Consider the following 21,537-nt stretch of genomic DNA (forward strand, 5'->3'; position numbering starts at 1 on the left):
GCCTAATGGATAGAAAGGGAGAGGAGTTCTGTGCCTTCACTCAGGGCAAGTTGTCTGTGGATGCCTATAGCCGCGAGTTCGGTAACCTCGCCTGCTATGCAACAGAGGAGGTGTCTACTAACGCCAAGAAGCAAGCAAGATTCCGTAAGGGTCTGAGCCCTGAGCTCCGTCGTGATCTGCGCCTCCATGAGTGTGGAAGCTTTCAAGCCCTAGTCAACAAGGCGATCAGTGCCGAGACTGGTCATACTGACTTCGAAGCCACAAGGAAGCACTCCCATGACTTTGGCTCGTCTTCTGGTTCCGCGTTTCCAAAACGCAGGCTGTGGGTTCCAAACAGTTCTCTGCCGCCAAGATACACTCCGAGGCCATCCTACATGGCGCCTCAGACGAATCAGGCCAACCCTCCAGCAAAAGCTTATGGTGGTCCAGCTAGCAATGCTGCACCACGTGCCAACCAGGTGATATGCTATAAGTGTGGAGAACCAGGGCATTATTCCCGTGAGTGTCCTCAGAATGTGGGTGCCAAGCAACCCGGAAAGTCCGTCGGGCAGGCGCAGTCGGGTAAAGCTTTTTATGTGAAGCCAACTCCTGCACATGGCCGTGTGAACTATGTGTCAGCAGAAGAAGCTGCAGAGGATCCCGACGTCATGCTGGGTACGCTCCTTGTTAATCATCACCCAGTGTCCGTTCTCTTTGACACTGGGTCTTCTCATTCCTTCATTTCAGAAAGTTATGCACAGTTGCATAACATGTCATTTTGTGATATGCCAACCCCATTGGTTGTCCAAACCCCTGGTAGTAAATGGCAAACCTGTAGGATAACCTATGATAATGAAATTCTAGTAGACAACCTAGTTTTTCTAGCCTCATTGATAGCATTGAAATCTTCGGATATTAATATCATCTTGGGCATGGACTGGATGTCAGCTCACTATGCCAAGATTGATACTCAATCTAGAAATGTCCAGCTTACCCATCCCTCGGGTGAGATAGTAAATGTCTCTACTCGAGTTGCCAAATGCCAACTCTATTCCCTAAATGCCAACCCTCTTCCGGAACTTGAAGACATTCCGGTAGTCCGTGACTTCCCGGATGTTTTTCCAGAGGAACTGCCAGGAATTCCACCTGACAGAGATGTAGAGTTTGTGATAGATCTTGTTCCGGGAACTGTTCCAATAGCCAGAAGACCTTATAAGATGGCACCCCTGGAGCTAGCCGAACTTAAGAAGCAACTAGATGAGGCCTTGAAAAAAGGTTTCATTCGTCCTAGCTCTTCTCCTTGGGCTTGTACCGTCCTCTTCGTTAAGAAGAAAGATGGAACGGCTCGGATGGTTGTAGATTACCAACCAGTTAACCTGGTCACCATTAAGAACAAGTATCCGCTCCCCAGGATCAACGACCTGTACGATCAGCTCGCTGGATCCTCAGTCTTCTCCAAAATGGATTTGAGGTTGGGATACCATCAACTCAAGATTAAGAACGGGGACATTCCAAAAACGGCTTTTGTTACTCGTTATGGCCAATATGAGTACACCGTTATGTCCTTCGGTTTAACCAATGCCCCAGCCACCTTCTCTCGGCTGATGAATTCAATCCTTATGGAGTATTTGGATAAATTCGTCGTAGTATACCTCGATGATATTCTCATCTACTCAAAGAATGAACAAGAACATGCCGAGCATCTAAGGCTGGTATTGATGAAACTTCGAGAGCATCGCCTTTATGCCAAATTTTTAAAATGTGAATTCTGGTTACCAGAAGTGACCTATCTAGGCCACGAAATCTCTGGTAAGGGTATTGCTGTCAATCCCGAGAAAGTTCAAGCTGTCCTTGATTGGACTCAACCTGAATCGGTTAAGCAAGTTAGGAGTTTTCTTGGTCTAGCGAGCTATTGTCGCTGCTTCGTCGAGAATTTGTCCAAGGTTGCAAAGCCTCTGACTGAACTCCTCAAGAAGGATAAAAAGTTCGAGTGGACACCATAGTGTGAGCATAGTTTTCAGGAACTAAAAAGACGCCTGACTTCCGCACCTGTGTTGCTACCACCAGATTTTTCTAAGGACTTTGTTATCTATTGCGACGAGTCGCGACAAGGATTAGGTTGCATTCTCATGCAAGATCGTCATGTGATCGCATACGCATCTCGACAGTTGCGTCCACACGAGGATAATTATCCCACACATCACCTTGAGCTTGCAGTTGTGGTCCATGCACTAAAAACCTGGCGACATTATCTTTTGGGTAATCGTTGCGAAATATTCACTGATCACCAAAGTCTGAAATATATCTTCACCCAGCCGGATTTGAATCTCAGGCAAAGATGGTGGGTTGAGTTGATCTCGTATTACGACTTAGGGATAACTTACACCCCGGGGAAGGCCAATGTTATGGCCGATGCACTAAGTCGTAAATCTTATTATAACAATTTGATGCTACAACAAGGTCAACCACTTCTCCGTGAGGACTTTCGGAAGTTGAATCTTCATATTGTTCCTCAAGGATTCCTTTCTACCCTGGTGGTGAAGCCTACTCTTAAGGATCAAATTATAGCTGGCCAAAAGCGTGACAAGGGTATATCACGAATCAAGGAGAATATTTTTAGCGGAAACGCTAAAGAATTTTCCATGAATGATCAAGGTGTGGTGTTCTTCCAGAATCGTTTAGTGGTTCCAAAGAACCCACATCTAAGGCAGTTAATCCTTAAGGAGGCTCATGATTCCCCTCTCACCATTCATCCCGGTAGTACTAAGATGTATCAGGACCTACGCCAGAGGTTCTGGTGGACTAGGATGAAGAGAGAAATTGCTGAGTTCGTTGCTAACTGCGACGTTTGTCGCCGAGTTAAGGCAGAACATCAAAGGCCTGCTGGCACCCTTCAACCTTTAGCTATTCCTGAATGGAAATGGGATAAAGTTAGCATGGATTTCATTACCAGATTTCCCAAGACCAAGAAAGGAAATAATGCTATCTTTGTGGTCATTGACCGTCTTTCCAAAGTGGCTCATTTTCTTCCTGTTCGTGAGAGTATAACAGCTAGCCAGCTAGCAGAGTTATATATCTCTCAAATAGTGTCTCTTCATGGTGTTCCCGTGGAAATTAACACGGACCGTGGGAGTATCTTTACTTCTCGCTTCTGGGAAAGTTTTCAGAATGCCATGGGGACTCACCTATCTTTTAGCACTGCTTTCCATCCTCAATCAAGTGGTCAAGTAGAAAGAGTGAATCAAATTCTAGAAGATATGCTCCGAGCTTGTGTTATTTCGTTCGGTATGAATTGGGAGAAGTGCCTTCCATTCGCCGAATTCGCTTATAACAATAGTTATCAATCAAGCTTGGGCAAAGCCCCTTTTGAAGTTCTCTATGGACGAAGATGTCGAACCCCTCTTAATTGGTCAGAAACCGGAGAGAGGCAACTCTTTGGCCCGGACATGATCCAGGATGCAGAAGAGCAGGTTCGCATTATTCGTGAAAAGTTGAAAACAGCCCAGTCTCGTCAAAAGAGCCAATATGATCGTCATCATAAGGCTGTGACCTTTGAAGTTGACGAGAAGGCTTACCTTCGGGTTACACCTTTGAAGGGTACCCATCGTTTCGGTATCAAGGGCAAGTTGGCTCCTCGTTACATTGGACCTTTTCGCATTCTTGCCAAACGAGGAGAAGTTGCCTACCAGTTGGAACTTCCTCCGCATCTTTCCAAGGTTCATGATGTTTTCCACGTCTCGCAACTCAGGCGTTGCTTTTCGGATCCTATCCGTGAAGTGGACCACGAAACGCTTGATCTACAAGATAACCTTTCTTACCGAGAATACCCCGTGCGTATTCTTGATCAAGCTGAGCGTACCACTCGACGTCGAAACCTCATGTTTCTTAAAGTTCAATGGTCAAATCATTCTGAAAAGGAGGCAACTTGGGAAAGAGAGGATCGTCTCCGACTCGAATATCCTGCGTTATTCCCGACGACTTCTAAATCTCGGGGCGAGATTCTTTTGAGTGGGGGTGAGTTGTCACATCCCTAACCCTTAAGAAAGATAGCATTGTGCTCATGTCTTCTTTGCATTTGCATCTAAGAAGTTTCAACAAAAACAACAAAGTGGCAAAGGAAAAACTGAAAACCCTAGCCACCATTTCAATTAAAGGAAATTTCAACTAGTTCAAAATCAATGAACCCAAAATGGCCTCAAGAAATGTTCAAACTTTCTGATAAATCATGAAAGTAAATGAGCATTGGAGAAAACTATTTTTCTTGACACTTTAAGCATTTTAATAAATGCAAAAGCTACTGGTTTCAAATTTCAAAATTGAAATCAGAAACTATAATTTTCCAAAAATGTTGAAAACCTTGGAAATGAGTGGGGATATTATAACAAATATTTCAGGAGGTCTAAAATAGTTTTTACTTTTGTTTTGGAGCTGAATTAATTATCAATACAATAATTAGCAAAACAGAAAACAAAAAGCAGAAGAAAAAGGAAAAGAGTTACCTGTCGCCTAAGCCTAGCCCGGGCCATCTCCCCGCTCGTCCCCTCCCTCGCGCCAGTAGGCAGCAGGAGGTGGCCGCCGCCTCCTCCGGCGCGGCCACACACCTGCGTGCCTGCCTGGCCGCCGGTTCGCGCTGGCGACAACGGGGATAAGCTCCCCAGAGCTTCCCCTATCCATTCCCCGCCTCGGTTCTTCCCCTCCTCCCGGATCCCCTCCTTCTCTCTGCTGCCGCCATTAGAGCCGAGCTCGAGCTCGAGCTGCCCGTGCCCCTGGCCATAGGATCCCCTCCCAGAGCACGCCATTAGCTCCGCCTCGTCGCCCTGGTCGTCTCTGCAGAAGCCGAAGCCTCCTCGAGCCCTGCAACGCCCGCAACGCCGTCGTCTTCCTCCTCCGGCCGCCGGACCTCTCCCGTCGATTCGTCGGCCCCAGGCCTTCCCCGAGCCATCTAAGCTCTGCTCTGCACTCCCTGTGAGCATGCGGTCGTTTCCCCTAAGTTTTCCCCTCGATCCCCTCCTCTAGCCCTAGTTTCACCGGAGCCCGACGAGGACCGCCGCTACCGCTCGTCGCCGGTAGCCCTCCGATGTCCAGCTCGTCCTTCCGAGGGCACCAAAAGCTCCAGGACGACGCGTAGATGCCGTAGCAGCTAAGAACCGAGCGTAGATCCCACTGATTCAAAGACCCCGATGACGCCCGAGCCTTGGCCGCCGCCAAGCACGTCGCCGGCGTCATCTCCGGCCAGATCAGCCCCGGCTAGGCGCAGAAATGAAGCTGCGGGAGACGTGTCGTTCCTCTGGTGCTCTCCGCGCAGCATTTGGCCCCCTGTGTGCCGTTTCCGAGCCCCTCTGCCGTGCTGGTGGTCGCCGGAGGCTCCCCGCCGGCGAGGACGACCTCGCTGCCGGTGGAGGTCAACGTGGCAAGCTAACCCAGCCGATTAGTGACTTAATCACTCGCTGACAAGTGGGCCCAAGGCCAAGTCAAACCTCAGTTAGGGCTGGTCAGCGCGGGATTAGTCCCAGAGAGGATGACCAGTGGGCCCCCCTGTCAGGTTTGACCTGAACAGGTCGGCTGACCTGCTGACGTCAGCCTGATGCAATAAATGGAATTTCCAGTTTAAAACTAATTCAGGAAATTGCTAAAAATTGCAAAAATCATAGAAATTAATCTGTAACTCCAATGAAAATAAATTATATATGAAAAAGTATCAGAAAAATTCAAGGATTCTGATTATGCTATTTTCAACTATGTTTGAAAAAGTTACAGGACTGTAAATTGTGAAATAAGGAATAATTCAATTCTTTAATCACTTTATAAATGGAATTTGCACAATTATCCAAATTTCATTATAAATGCAATGATCACACACTGCCCTAGATATAAATCAGTACCATAACATGACATTTCATGCATGTTAACATTAGGTTGATCTGAGCATCAGGTCGAATCAATTAAACCGGTATCCGAGAATACCCGTTTGAATTACTATTCGAATGTGATTCAAATCAATTCTAAACCTAAAACATCTTGATTATAATAACTTATCACTTTGCATTCTCATGCCATGCTCATGCATTATTTTGATTGCATATGATTGTTATTGAATGTTGCCATCCATTTCGGTAGGCTCCGCACCCCGGATACCACCGAACATCCGTCTGACGGATATCGTTCCTCCTCTGAGCAACAAGGCAAGCAACCCTTTTGATCCTCCCAATAACTCCTATGTTCTTGTTCCTGCACCTATTTATTGCATTAGGGTCAAATGCTTCAACTGCTTTTGCCACGATAGTTGGACCCACTTCCTTTGCATGACTTAACCTTGTCACAGTAAATAGCCGAACCTTGCAACCTAGCATACCTGGTAGTTGCTTGAGCTATGATGTGCCTTATCCTGCTATGCATGCTATGCTTAGAGTTGTGTATGGTCTGTCATCTGGGAGATGAACAGAAATGTGGAATGTGTTCGGTGAGCAAAGGTTGTGTGTTGAACTTGATTTGGTAAAGGTACCGGTGAAAGGCTGTGTAGGAGTACATGGCGGGTTGTTTCATTGGAACCGTCCTTAGGAACTGAGTTCCATGTATGTAATCCAAGACTAGATACTACCACATGCTGGGCCCTGAAATATGACCCTGCTCGGCCTATTAATCGCGTAGTACTCGGTCCAGGAGATGCAAGTAGTTTCTGGTGTTTATAGTAATGCTGGAGGCCGTGCATGGTGCTGACCTGAGAGGTGGACCGTGATGCGGTAGGCAGTGGCACGGTGTACCAAGTGGCACCCGGATGGTGGGCTTGGGAACCCTGCGCACATCGTTTGAGGCCGTGGCGGAAACCTCGGTCGGACTTCCGTACGGGTTACTCTCAGATAGGCGATAAACCTGGACTATGTACTAGTGTGGTTAACGGTCGTGGCCGACTCCCTCGCTGGGATTCCACTTGAAGGTTGCCGAGGTGCATGACGTGCACATGGCGATAAGTGGCGAGAGCGTGTGTGACGAAGTACACCCCTGCAAGGTTGTGATCTATTCGAATAGCCGCGTCCGTGCATATGGACTACTTGGAGACATATGTTGTTCATACATAACTTCAATGGCTACTCATAAAATTGTCAAGATAAGCGTGAGTGTCGTGGACGGCATTTCCGTATAGAGACGGAATGATTCCACGATGGTGTATTGTTGTGGTGTTAGTGGACTCGTGTGCGAGAAATCAAGTTGTCAAAACTAATTTAAAAAAATGCAAGTTGTCTAGCCACGAGTCAAATGCTGGCTTCCCGCATGAAACCCCACAATACCTTTTGATACCTTGCATGAGTAGTTAGTTCTCCAAAAGTCTTGCTGAGTACCTTCGTACTCATGTTTGCTTAATAAATGTTGCAGAGGTTGCTAATGACCCTAATGGAGGGTTCTTCGTAGACATCGACGACGACGAGTAGCTGGTGTCCCGGCTACGATCTGGCCCTACCTCGGCTCTGTAGTATAGTCAGGCCACGTGCCTACTAGTTGCCCTGTCTGTACCCAGACAGTTTATAAGTCTTCCGCTGGCTTCTATTGTATGACTGCTATTATGGGTCGTGAGACCCTTAATGTGTAATATTATGTGTGTGGCTCTTCCGAGCCTCTTAAATAAAGCTTGTATGTTTATGGTTATGTTGTGATGCCATCGATGTATCTATACATATCGGTATGCCATGCGTACGTGTGTCGTACTTGATATGTATGGGGTTCGATTACCTAGTCGTGAACTTTAGTAGCACTCCTTACAAGGAAATGCCCCTTTGTGGTCCAACGAGCCTTGGTAGTTCGCTACTGCTCCGGACACATTGGTTGACCGACATGTGTCCTTCTTAGCTGCTGTGCCTGTCCCCTTTGGTGAAATGCCACGCGATGTAATGGAGTCCTTGTAGCTTGCTACGACTCGTCTACATTCGCCGGTGACCGACACCTGCTTTGTTGGGTCATGTATGCCTGTCCTTGTGCGGTACTGCCACTTTGGTTTATGACTAGACATGTCGATCCGGGTTCTTTGACATTGGATTGCTAGCGATACTATCGCATACGTGAGTCAAAAGACGCAAACGGTCCCGGCTAAGGTAAGGCTGCAGCCGTGGAGTTAACCGTGCGTGAGACCACAAAGGGATGCCATGGGTTACAGGCTAGATTCCTATGGCTTAGGATCGGGGTCCCGACATTGTTTCTTTCCTTGCAACTTTTATTTTCAGATCAATATTATCAAAAACAAAAAAAATACCTTGCTGCACTTTTTTGTTACCTATTTTATTTCGCGTTTACGAGAGATCTATACATCAAAAGTATCATCAATCTATCTATCTTTTTATTCGTGAGGGACTGACAACCCCTCTCTTACGTCGGGTTGCAAGTGTTGGGGAACGTTGCATGGGAAACAAAAAAATTTCTAGGCACAAATAAGATATATCCATGGTGATGACCATCTATGGGAGGAGAGATCGGATCAACATACCCTTGTAGATCACTAAACGGAAGCGTATATAACACGGTTAATGTAGTCGAATATCTTTGCGATCCAAATCGCAGTCCATCCCGCGATCTCATCATGATCCATCCCGCGATCCCATCACAATTCGTCCCGATCTAGTGCCGAACGGACAGCACCTCCATGTTTTGGACATGTACATCTCGATGATGATCTCTGCCTTCTTGATCCAGCGAGAGGGGCGGAGAGGTGGATCTCCGGCAGCACAACGACGTGGTGGTGGTGGTGGTGAACTAATCCAGCTGGGCTTCACCAAGCTATGCCGGACTAATCTAGAGGAATGAGACAATCTATGAAGGAGAGGGAACACATGGTTTTTCAGGTGTGTGTTTCCCTTAAAACCTCCACAATATATATGAGTAAGAGGGAGGTGGGCTGCCTTGGCCCCTCCTCCAAGGAGGACAGGTTCGGCCGAAGCTAGGTGGAAGAGTCCTCCAATTCAGTTTGGTGGACGAGGACTCTTGTTCCTAGTTGGTCTCCTCCTTCCCTTTCTTTTGCACTTGGCCGAAATAGGCCTTATTATGTTGGAAGCACCATCCCACCACCTTTAGGGCTACTTGGTCCCCCTCTGGGTGGGTGGCCCCTCCCGGTGAAACCCCAGAACCCATTCGTCACTCCCGGTGCTTTACCGATAATGCCCGAAATCTTTCCGGAAGCGAAATACAACTTTCCTATATATAAATCTTTACCTCTGGACCATTTCAGATCTCCTAATGACATCCGAGATCTCATCCGGGACTCTGAACAAGTTTCGGTCACCAACATACATAACTCAATTATACCGAAACGTCACCGAACCTTAACTGTGCAGACCATGCAGGTTCGAGAACTATACTAACATAACCGAGACACTCTCCGGTCAATAACCAATAGCGGGACATAGATGAAACTATTGGTTCCAACATATTCTACGTAGATCTTTATCTGTTGAACCTCTATGTCAAGGATTCAGTTAATCCCGTATACTATTCCCTTTGTCCATCGGTATGTTACTTGCCCGAGATTCGATCGTGGGTAGCTCCATACCTAGTTCTATCTCGTTATCGACAAGTCTATTTACTCGTTTTGTAATACAAAATCCCGTGACTAACTCCTTAGTCACATTGGTTGGAAGGCGTGTTGTGATGTTGTATTACCGAGTGGGCCATAGAGATACCTCTCCGTCATACGGAGTTTTAAACCCTTTTCGTGATTCACGCCAACCTAACATACACCCTCAGAGATACCTGTAAAGCACCTTTATAGTCACCCACTTATGTTGTTACGTTTGATACACACGAGGCATTCCTCTAGTGTACGGGAGTTGCATGATCTCATGGTCATATGAAAAAATACTTTACATGCAGAAAACATTAGCAATAAACTGACACGAGCACATGCTACGTTCATAGTTTGGGTCTTGTCCATCACTTCATTCTCCTAATGATGTCATCCCTTATCATATGACAACTCATATCTATGTCCAAGAAACCTTGACCATCTTTGATCAACGAGCTAGTCCATTGCAGGCTCAGTAGGGACAGAGTGTTGTCTATGTATCCACACATGTATTTGAGTTTCCAATCAATACAATTCTAGCATGGATAATAAACGATTATCACGAACAAGCAAATATAATAATAACTAATTTACTATTGCCTATAAGCCATATTTCCGACAGTCCCCAACTTGCACTAGACTGAATAATCGAGTTCACATCACTATGTGATTTAAACCTAATAATTTTAGGGTTTAATCATGTTTGCTTGTGAGAGAGGTTTTTAGTTAACGGGTCTAAACCTTTCAGATCTGTGTGTGCTTTAAAAATCTCTATGTAATCTTGTAGATGCTTCTAACACGCGCCATTTGGAACCATTCCAAATGGCTTCTCCACTATACAAATCCGGTTTGCTACTCAAAGTCATCCAGATTAGAGTCAAAGCATGCATCGATGTAACCCTTTATGTAGAACACTTTTATCACCTCCATAATCAGGAAAATTTTCCTTAGTTCTAAACTTACTAAGGATAATTTTGACCGATGTCCAGTTATCCATTCATGGATCACTCTTGTACCTCTTGACAGACTCATGGCAAGGCACACATCACATGCGGTACACAACATAGCATACTATAGAGCCTACGACTAAGGCATAGGGGACGACCTTCGTCCTTTCTCTTCCTTTTTTTTGGTCGAGCTTTGGAGTCCTACTCAAATTCACACCTTACAACACAGCCAAGAGCTCCTTCTTTGACTGATCTATTTTGAACACCTTCGAAAACATGTCAAGGTATGTATTCATTGAAAGTTTCATCAAGTGTCTTGATCTATCTTCATAGATCTTGATGCTCAATGTTCAAGTAGCTTACTCCAGGTTTTCCTTTTGAAAAGCACCTTTAAAATAACCCTATATGCTTTCCAGAAATTCTACATCATTTTCGATCAATAATATGTCAACCACATATACTTAGCAGAAATTTTATAGTGCTCCCACTCACTTTCTTGTAAATACAAGTTTCTCATAAACTTTGAATAAACCCAAAAACTTTGATCATCTCGTCAAAGCATATGTACCAACTCTGAGATGCTTTCTCCATTGAATAGAAGGATCGATGGAATTTGCATACATGTCAACATCCTTAGGATCGACAAAACCTTCTGGTTGTATCACATATGCAAGATTTCAAAATTGAGAAGTGCAGCAACTACTAACATAATTCCAACAGACTTTTAGGGCGTGTTTGGCTGCCTGGGTGGCACCTGGCTCGCACCCGCCATGCAAAATCAAGTGTGTTTGGTGGCCCGTGCGGTCTTCTCAGCCTAGCCCAACCGATGCAAAAGGAGGCCTCCCAGCCAGGCTGAGGGGCACGCAGGAATCAAACGTATCTCTGAGCCAGGCTCGCTCTCGTCCTCGCGTCGCGCTCCCGTCCCCGCCCCCGCCCCGGCGAGCCGCTCCCGTCCCCGCCCCCGCTCCGGCGAGCCGCTCCCGTCCCCGCCCCCGCCCCGGCGAGCCGCTCCCGTCCCCGCCCCCGCTCCAACGCGCCGCTCTCGTCCTCGCCGCTCTTGTCCCCGCCCCCACCCCGACGCGCCGCTCCCGTCCCCGTCCCCGCCCCGACGAGCCGTTGTCCTCCCCCGCCCCGGTGAGCCGCTCTCCTCCCCCGCCCTGGCGAGCCGCTCTCCTGCCCCACCCCGGTGAGCCGCTCTCCTCCCTCACAGGTTGGTTCTCCTCCTCCCTCAATCCCTCTCGGATCTGATAAGTACGCTGCCGCCAGAAGCGCATCTCCGCCTGCAGCTGCCAGCCCTCGCGAGGGAGGGGAGGTCGTGGCCATGGGAGCTGCTTCTGAGGCTGCTCCCTGGTTACCTTGTTTATTTTGCATGCACCCAACCAAACACACATCTCATTTTTATTTTGCATCAGGTCAACCAGGCCAGGACCACCCAAGCTCCTTCATGCAATGCACCCTGGATGCACCCAGGCAACCAAACACGCCCTTAGCATCGCTGTGAGTGAGAAACTCTCATCATAGTCAACTCTGTCAACTTGTAGGAAACCTCTTCGCGACAAGTCGATATTTCTAAATGGTGGCATTCACCATCATCGTCTGTCTTCCTTTTAAAGATCCATTTGTACTCAACAATGTCATGACCATCAAGTAGTTCTTCCAAAGTCTACACTTTGTTTTCATATATGGATCATATCTCGGATTTCATCGCATCCAGCCATTCATCAAAATCCAGGCCCACCATCGCTTCTGCATAGCTCGTAGGTTCATTGCTGTCAAACAACATGACCTCCAAGACAGGATTACCGTACCACTTTGGTGTAGTGCGTGTGCTTGTCGACCTATGAGGTTTGGAAGTAACTTGATCTGAAGCTTCATGATCATCATCATTGGCTTCGTCTTCAATTTGGTGTAGGCTCCAGAGGAGCAACTTCCTGCGCCTTGCTACACTCTCTTTGAAGTGATGGTTCAACAACCTCATCAAGTTCCACCATCCTCCCACTCAATTCTTTCGAGAGAAACTCTTTCTTGAGAAAGGACCCATTTTTTGCAATAAACAATTTGCTTTCGGATCTGAGATAGGAGGTTTACCCAACTATTTTGGGTATCCTATTAAGATGCATTTATCTGCTTTGGGTAGAGCTTATCAGGCTAAAGCCTTTTGACATAAGCATCATAGCCCCAAACTTTCGAAAACGATAGTTTAGGTTTCTCCAAATCACAGTTCTTAACGGAACTACGTGGTTCCATATTACAGTGAATGTGGTTATCTTTAATGCCTAACCCCAAAATTATAGTGGTAATTCAATAAGAGCCGTCATAGTATGCACCATATCCAATAGGGTGCGGCTACGATGTACGGACACACCATCACACTATGGTGTTCCGGGTGGCATGAATAGTGAAAGAGTTTCCACATTGTCTTAAATGTATAGCAAACTCGCAACTCAGTTATTCATCTCTACGATCACATAGTAGACATTTCATCCTCTTGTCACGACGGTCTTCAACTTCACTCTCGAATTGCTTGAAGTTATCAATAATTCAGACTCGTGATTCATCAAGTAAGTACACCTGTATCTACTCAAATCATGTGTGAAGTAAGAACATAACAATATCCACTACGTGCCTCAGCACTCATTGGACTGCACACATCAAAATGTATTATTTCCAATAAGTCACTTTCTCGTTAGATCTCACTTGAAAACAAGGGCTTCAGTCTTCTTCCCATGTGGAATGATTTGCTTGTCTCAAGGGATTCAAAATCAAGTGAGTCCTAAAGGTCCATCTGCATGGAGTTTCTTCATGCGTGTACACCAATAGGCTTGGTTCGCATGTCTCAAACGATTCAAAAACGAGTGAGTCCAAAGATCCATCAGTATGGAGCTTCTTCATGCGTTTTATACCAATATGACTCAAGTGTGAGTGGCACAAGTGAGTGGTACTATCATTACTACTTTGTATCTTTTGGCATAAATACCATGAACATGCGTACCAACTACGACTGTGATTCAATAAACCATACATATTAAGTACCATTGAAGGTTTTATTCAAGTAAATATGGTTACCATTATTCTCTTTAAATGAATAACCATATTGCAATAAACACGATCCAATCATGTTCATTCTCAACGCAAACACCAATCAACATTCTCCGTTTATTCCGTAGCTTTTATTTCAAGTTATTAATATTTAGCAAGTGAACCGATATCTAATACATGTGATACTAGGAGTACTAGTAAAGTACAGATCAATAACATGTATATCCAATATACTTTTGTTGACGTTGCCAACCTTCTTATCTAACAAGTGTCTAGGGCAGTTCCATCTTAGTGATCATTCCCCTCATCATAGAAGCACCTAGTGTCGGGTTTGGGTTAAACCTTGGGTTTCTTCATCGAGTGAGAACTCACTTATAATTCTTGAAGTTTCCCTTCATTCCCTTTGGCCCTCTTGAAACTAGTAGTTTTACTAACCATCAACACTTGATACTCCTACTTGATTTCTACATCGCGAATAGCACAGGGATCATCATCCGTATCACTCATATGTTATAGTTCATCAAGAAGCTCACTAGCTTGGTCGTAGTGACTTTGGAGAACTATGTCAATCACTATATTATGTGGAAGATTAACTCCCACTCGATTCAAGCGATTGTAGAACCCAGACAATTTGAGCATATAGTCAACGATTGAGCTTTTCTCCCTTACTTTGTAGGCAAAGAATCTTGTCGGAGGTCTCATACGTCTCAATACAGGCACAAGCCTGATATCCTAATTTCAGCTCTTGGAACATCTCATACGTTCCGTGACGTTCAAAACGTCTTGGGCACCTCAATTCTAAGCCATAAATTATGACACACTGAACTATCATGTAGTCATCAAGACATGTATGTCAGATGTTCGCAATATCCACAGACGATGCTTGGGGTAGCACACCGAGCGGTGTATTAAGGACACAAGCCTTCTGTGCAGCAATGAGCACAATCCTCAGTTTACGGAGCCAGTTCGCATAATTGCTACTATCATCTGTCCACTTAATTTTCTCTAGGAACATATCAAAAACAGGGAGCTACATCGCAAGCTAATCATAAATTGCAAAGACATTTTGACTAAGTTCATGATAATGAGTTCAATTAATCATACTCCTTCCGTCCGAAAATAATTGTCCTAGAAATGTGTAAACTGGACGTATCTATAACTAAAATAAGTCCATATACATCTATTTCTAGGACAAGTATTTCCAGACGGAGGGATTATTACTTAAGAACACCGACTCAAATTGACATCCCTCTAGTCATTTGAGTGGTACATGATCCAGTTCCACCTAGCCAAGTACGACATCACGTGATTTGACTTGGCTTCAATGGTGAACATCTCTATGTTGATCATATCTACTATATGACTCATGTTCGACCTTTTCGGGCTCTTGTGTTCCGAGGCCATGTGTGCACATGCTAAGCTCGTTAAATTTAACCCGAGTATTCCGCGTGTGCAACTATCTTGCACCCGTTGTATGTGAACGCATAATATATCACACCCGATCATCACGTGGTGTCTCGAAACGACGAACTTTCGCAACAGTGCACACTCGGCCAGAACAAAATTTTATCTTGAAATTTTAGTGAGGGATCACCTTATAATACTACCGTCCTCCTAAGCAAAATAAGGTGCATAAAAAGGATTAACATCACATGCAAATCATAAGTGACATGATACGGCCATGAACTTGTGCTTTTGATCTCCATCTTGAAAGCAACGACATGATCTCCACCATCACCAGTAGCACACCATGATCTCCATCATCATGATATCTATCATTGTGCTGCCATTGAGGATGTCTCGCTAACTATGATGTTGCTACTAAAGCTACTGAACTAGCGATAAAGCTAAGCATCACCAAGCGCAAAATAATTAAAGACAACACTATGGCTCATGTTGATTGCCGTAGCATCGACATGCAAGTCAATATTTAACTATTACAACATGATCGTCTCATACATAAAATATATCATATAATGTATTTGTCTATATCATATCACAACATACCCTGCAAAAACAAATTAGACGTCCCCTAATTTGTTGTTGCATGTTTTATGTGGCTGCTATGGGTATCTAGCATGATCGCATCTTACTTACACAACAACACAATGGTGAAATACAAGTTTTTATTTAACCTTCTCAAAGGACCGCCTTTGTCAAATCCATTCAACTAATGTAGGATAAATAGACACCCGTCAGCCATCTTTATGCAACAAGTTCCATGTTAGTCGATGGAACCGGTCTATCGTAAGCGTACGAGTAATGTTGGTCTGGGCCGCTTCATCCAACAATATTGCCGAATCAAGAAAAGACTAAGGAGGGTAGCAATCTGAATATCAACACCCACCAAATCCTTTGTGTTGTACTCGAGATGTCATCTATGCATACACATAGCTCATGATGCCACTGCTGGGGAATGTTGCATGGGAAACAAAAAATGTCCTACGCATACATACGATCTATCCATGGTGATGACCATCTACGAGAGGAGAGATCGGATCCACATACCATTGTAGACCGCTAAGAAGAAGCGTATATAACACAGTTGATATAGTCGAACATCTTCGCGGTCCAAATCGTAGCCCATCCCGCGATCCCAGCACGATCCGTCCCGATTTAGTGTCGAACGGACGACACCTCCACGTTCAGCACACGTACAGCTCAATGCTGATCTCCACCTTCTGAATCCAACAAGTGGGGGAGAGAGGTAGATTAGTTAATCGGCACCACGACGACATGGTGGCGGTGGTGGTGAACTTATCCAGCAGGGCTTCGGCAAGCTATGATGGACTAATCTAGACGAAGGAGACAATCTATGGAAGAGAGTGCAACACGTGGTTTTTCAAGTGTGTGTTTCCCTCAAAACATCAACTATATATAGCAGGAAGAGGGAGGTGGGCTGCCTTGGGCCCTCCTCCAAGGCGGAGAGGTTCGGTCGAATCTAGGGGGAAGAGTCCTCCTCCAATTCAGTTTTGTGGAGGAAGAATCCTCTTCCTAGTTGGTCTCCTCCTTCCCTTCCTTTTGCACTTGGCCGAATTAGGCCTTATTGGGTTGTCCGCACCAGCCCACCAGGGGATGGTGCGCCACCTTTAGGTCTACTTAGCCCCCCTCCAGGTGGGTGGCCCCTCCCGGTGAAACCGCAAAACCGATTCTTCAGTCCAAGTATTTTACCGGTAATGCCCGAAATCTTTCCGGAAGCCAAATACAACTTTCCTTTATATCAATCTTTACCTCGAGACCATTCTGGAGATCCTCCTAATGTCCAGGATCTCATCCGAAACTTCGAACAACTTTTGGTCACCAACATACATAACTCAACTATACTGAAACCTCACTCAACCTCAAGTGCGCATACCCTGCAGGTTCGAGAACTATGCAGACTTGACTGAGACGCTCTCCGGTCAATAACCAATAGTGGGACCTGGATGCCCATATTGGTTCCCACATATTCTACAAAGATCTTTATCGGTCGTACCTCGATGTCAAGGATTGTGTTAATCATGTATACTATTCCATTTGTCCATCAGTATGTTACTTGCTCGAGACTCGATCGGCGGTATCTCCATACCTAGTTTAATCTCGTTACCGACAAGTCTCTTTACTCATTCCATAACACAAAATCCCATGACTAATACCTTAACCACATTGTTTGCAAGGCTTGTTGTGATGTTCTATTACTGAGTGGGCCCTAGAGATACCTCTCCATCATTAGGAGTTGCATGATCTCGTGGTCATATGAATAGATACTTGACACATGCGGAAAACAGTAGCAATAAACTAACATGATCACATGCTACTTTCATAGTTTGGGTCTTGTCCGTCACTTCATTCCCCTAATGATGTGAGCGCGTTATCAAATTACAACTCATGTCTATGGCAAGGAAACCTTGACCATCTTTGATCAACGAGCTAGTCCATTAGAGGCTCACTAGGGACAGAGTTTTGTCTATGTATCCACACATGTATTTGAGTTCCTAATCAATACAATTACAGCATTGATAATAAAATATTATCACGAACAAGGAAATGTAATAATAACTAATTTATCATTGCTTCTAGGGCATATTTCCAACTACAAGTGTTTTGTGATTTGTGTGCATGCACGGTCTACATAGTGTTTGGGTGATTCTCTTACTGGTTCGATAACCTTGGTCTCAACTAGGGGAAATACCTATCATTGTTGTGCTGCATCTTCCCTTCCTCTTTGGGGAAAATACCGATGTAGTTCAAGCGACATCAAAAGGAATTTCTGGCGCAGTTTTCGGGGAGACGTCATCAACATTATCAGGTTCCTAATCACAATCTCATCTCCTTGCAATTTACATTATTTTCCCTTTGTCTCTCGTTTTCTTCTCCCCCACTTCACAAAAATTTGCCATTTTGTTCGCCCTCTTTTCCGTTTCACTCTGTGGTTATTCGCTATCTTCGATTGTGTTGCCATGTGCCCTATTTTCTCTTTTCTTCGCTTGCTAAAAATCTATTGATATGGATCCTCATCCACTTGCTAATCTTTTGAAAATGCCAAATTATGATGAACCAATTGCTAGTGAGTTGAGTGCACTCGATTATCTCTATGAAGTTTTTTTTGAAAATCATGAATCTGATTTTTTTGATGAAGTGTTGATAGAAGAAATTTATAAAGTGATTCATGATAACTCCTTGATTGAAAAGCATGATTGCAATGATGTTATTAAAAATTCTATTAGCATAAATTATGTTAATGATATGCAAAACTATAAGCTTGGGGATGAAAAAAATTTCATGTCCACTACTCATTGTAATTATCATGATTGGGGTGACTCTTCTTATGATCTTGAAAAATTATTTAATCCTCATGATGAATATGTTATTGATAATAAGGTTTGACATAGTATCAAAAGTGGGTTTGGAAGAGTGTCAACTTATTTAAAAAGAATCCCACATATTTGGAGAGTGTTCAATCTAATGATTTTTTTTGATAAAAGTGGGTTAGCATAGGTCATGACTTTAGTTAATGGTAATCCCACTACGTTGGAAGATTGTAATACTTTTATGCATGTGGATCATGAAAATAACGCTTTATGTGATAGTTATATTGTGGAATTTATTCACGATGCTACTGGAAAGTACTATGTGAGAGTACCATATGCTCTTACATATTGCAATAATATCAAGTTTCTTCTCTATGTGTTGGAAGTTTTGAAGTTATACTTGTTTTTCCTTCCTATGCTAATTGATTGTAGTTCCCATAATTTGTTTGGTCACAAAATACCTATGCATAGGAAGTGGGTTAGACTTAAATATGCTTGCCATGTGATTCATGAAGGTCTCCCTATGTTTCAATTCTTTACCTTTATGTGAGCATCATTGAAATCATCATGCCCAGCTAGGGGCGTAAAACGATAGCGCTTGTTGGGAGGCAAGCCAATAAATAAATTTAATTTTTCCTTTTTGTTTTGTGTTTTTGAGTGTTTTCACAATTATGATTCTGTTATGATTTCTTTTATTAGTGTTTGTGCCAAGTAAAGCCTTTAGGATCATGCTAGATGGTAGTTGATTTGATATTGCCTGAAAACAGAAACTTTTGCGTTCAGTAGTTGAATTTTGGATATTCACAGAAGTGATAAAAACTTATGAATTTTGTTTAGAAGATTTATATACATGTTGCCCACGTTGTCCTAATTTTTAAGAATTTTTGGTGTTACATAAGTATGACTAAAATTCTCGTCTTTACAGTCTGTTCTGTTTTTGACAGATTCTGTTTTTGTTGTATTATGTGCTTGTTCCGATGCATCTATGGTTTTCATTCACGAGTTTATGACATAGAAAAGTTGGAGTATAGTAGATATAATGCAATAATAAAATAATAGCGGGTTTGCAATTGTACTTGCAGTAAGGATTGGTTTTGTTATACTAACGGATCTCACGAAGGTTTTGTTGAGTATTGTGTCATTGAAGTATTCAACTTTCTAGTGAGATCACGATGGATGAAGGTATAAGGAGTACAAAAGCCTAGGTTTGGGGATTCTTTCTTGGAGCGTCTTGTATGATATGAGTCTTTGCTTATTTTTCTTCCTAGTTTTCATTTGTATCCTTGCTGGACACACCTATTTGAGAGAGCCAAATTATTCTATGCTTTGTTATAATTGCTCTATGTGCTTCACTTACAGTTTTTAGTTCTATGGAATTGCTCTAGTGTTTCACTTATATATTTTTTAGCATGGTGTGCTCTGTTATGTTTGAATAAATGCTCTCATGCTTCACTTAGATCTATTTGAGAGTTAGTAATTTTGAAGAAACGCTCTCATTCTTCACTTAGATTATTTTGAGAGATGAAAATCTTTATGCTCATGATCTTCACTTAAATTATTCGAGCTTGTCAAAGCAAAAGAAACATATAAAACTAGTCCCCAAAGAGATAGATATTCAAGAGGGATAATGAAAAACTTTCATGAAGATCATTGGACAAATTAAACTTGATTCCTTGTAATAGTATTGCGATATGATGATAGTGATATGTCAGTCATGTTAATGAGTAAGTATGCTTAGTAAGAATATTTGTGTTAAGGTTTGTGATTCCCTATGCAAGAATGAATGTCAATAGTTGTGCCGTGAAGTTACATATTTCTTATGGTGCATTATTCAGTGTTAGTTATGCTCAATGCTTGTTTACGTGATTTTTTGTTTCTTAGCTGGATGCTTCCAAATCTTTTGCTAGCCTTCACTTGTACTATGTAGAACTACTACTTGTGCATCCAAATACCTTAAACCAGTTTTGCCACATGAGTCCACCATACCTACCTATATGCGGTATTCCCTTGCCGTTCCAAGCAAGTTTGTATGTGCCATCTCTAATTTTCAAAATATATTTCTGTTTTGTGTACCCGTACTAGCTCATGAGGTGGTGAGGAATGGCTTATATATTTTCATGCTAGATATGTTATTCTCAAGATGATAGTTTATTCACTTATCATTGCATGAGAGTATGGCGGTAATAGTGATTCCCAGTCCCGAAGTGAAAAGTAAAAATATTTACTTTATGTTGTCAAACAATAAATTCCTTGGAAAGTTTTGGTATGGACGGTACCCATGGGTACGGTTAGTCGTGGAGTGTGAAAAGATTGGTGGAAAAAGGAATAGACTTTATTTTCTATTTGGGAACCGCCTATGATGTATCTAGCATGGAAAGTGTGAGGAACTCTAAATCGTTCTCGCTGACGGGAAAAGTATACCTGCCAAAATATTTTATCTCACAATTTTTCACTTTGAGCTCTGCCACCTCGACAAATCCCTACTTCTTTCTACGAAGGGCCTTTCTATTTACTTTATGCAATTTTTATTTTTTGGCCCCATTTTTCTAATTACAACCAATAACTAGGGGTCACTATGATGGTACTTGGGCATTTGGTGTAGCTAATATGCGAGTGTGTTTCATGAGTAGATCAATGATTGAGCATGATGGGGTAGGGATAACTTTCTTTAGTGTTGATATTTTGAATGGCATGGTTGCTTGTTGATATGCTTGAGTATTAAAGTCTTCATGTCAAAACTAGACTATTGCTTTGAACCATATAGAAGTCCATATCTCCATGCTAGGCATCATTGCACATAAAAAAAATTGTTAGGCATCATTGCACATAAAGAAAAGAATATGAGATGAACATGTTAGGCATCATTGCACATAAAAAAGTTGTTTTTATCATTTACCAACTCGAGCACGAGCAGGAATTAAGCTTGGGGTGCTGATACATTTCCAACATATCTATAATTTTTTATTGTTACATACTCTTAATTTATCATTATTGGATGTTTTAGAATCATTTTATAGCAACTTTATATCATCTTTTGGGACTAACCTATTGACATAGTGCCAGGGCCGGTTGTTGTTTTTTGCTTGTTTTTCACTTCGCAGGAAACCTGTACCAAATGGAGTCCAAACGCAGTGAAACTTTTTGGTGGTTTTTTCTGGGCCACAAGACATCCACTAGGCCAAAAAATATACCACACGGGCCACCCGAGGTGGGCACCAGCCACCAGGGCACTCCTAGA

The sequence above is a fragment of the Hordeum vulgare genome, chromosome 6H, assembly GCF_904849725.1.
Source record: "Hordeum vulgare subsp. vulgare chromosome 6H, MorexV3_pseudomolecules_assembly, whole genome shotgun sequence".
Lineage (NCBI taxonomy): Eukaryota > Viridiplantae > Streptophyta > Magnoliopsida > Poales > Poaceae > Hordeum > Hordeum vulgare.